A 1,331-nucleotide genomic window follows, 5' to 3' on the forward strand; every position below is an offset into this window, starting at 1 on the left:
CTCACCTCAATGGCAACTTTCTCACGCGGTGTCACGCTCTCCGTCTAACCGAAACCCCGGCCCCGCCCCTCAAAACGGTGCTCAGCCAATCACAGCGCTCGACCCACGTGGGTTTGACGCGTCACCGTCAGGGACTGACCAATGGGAGCCGCGCTCGCCTCGTCTCGTCCGTTGACCTCGCCGAGCTGCGCGGATTCCAGCCAATCAGCGCGCCGCGAGGTGCTGCCACTTTAGGAGCGCACGGGCGGGTAGTGCGGTGAGTAGAAGGCGAGTTTCAGCTGTCAATCAAAATAACGTGGGGGCCCACCAGCAGAAGGCTTTGAGACGTAAGCGTGCACTAACGCAAATATACATAAATACTCGTGAACAGTCGCATGCTCATAAACACACAAGCAAACTAACGCTTACATACTTATACTTGTAAAAAAAAAACAAATACAGATTGTTTGTTTTTTAGTTTTCCAGCTGTAGATATTGTCCTGAATTTTAATGACAAATCACGTCAAATATCCTTTTCTCCTCTTCTTCTCTTTTTGTGTTTAAATATGTCCGTCAAAGGCATTTATCTTGTTTATCTCACTTTATGTGCCACTTCATACATGTTCGCAGGTAGGTTTCATAAATATGCATTGTGTAAAATTAATCTCCATCTTTAAAAGAAAAAAAAACCGGTCTGGAAAGATTTCATCATGTTTGATAAAACATTGATGTGTCTGCTGATGTAAAAAGTAGAGGAACAGACATCACAGGTATATGATAACCAAAATGATGCAAATACTTTAACATACAAGTGATTATGTAAGTTATGACGAGGGGGGGTTAATCAAGACCATGTATCCGCAATAATAATAAATATTTGTAAAAGATGACTGACACAATTCAGCTTTTCTGTAGTGTTGACAGTTTAGAGCCGATGTTTAAAAAGTTTACTACATACAATTTCTAGCATATGCCAGTTGCACTGCTAACTTTATAATGTTCGATCTTATGAGTGCATTGATTCCAGTTGATTCAAGTAATTAAATAGCAAAAACATTGGAAAAAAAACTTTAATATTTCAGTGTGATAAAACAAATCAGATTTATTGTTTGAGCCTTTAGGCAGTCAGTGCCTTACAGGAAAAGTTAACACCTTCTTAAATCAAGTCTAAATTCTTCACGCATAACAACCATGAATTATGTTTTTAAGATCAGAGTTGTTCTCATGTATCTCTTCAAAGTTGCCTACAGCTATAATTGTTACCACGGGTTTTACCAACAAGCTTGTGCAAGTCAGAGTTGCATTCAGGATAAAGAGACATGAGTAACTCGCACCCATCCTGGACTGGAAAT

The sequence above is a fragment of the Cololabis saira genome, chromosome 9 (genome assembly GCF_033807715.1).
Source record: "Cololabis saira isolate AMF1-May2022 chromosome 9, fColSai1.1, whole genome shotgun sequence".
Taxonomy (NCBI): domain Eukaryota; kingdom Metazoa; phylum Chordata; class Actinopteri; order Beloniformes; family Belonidae; genus Cololabis; species Cololabis saira.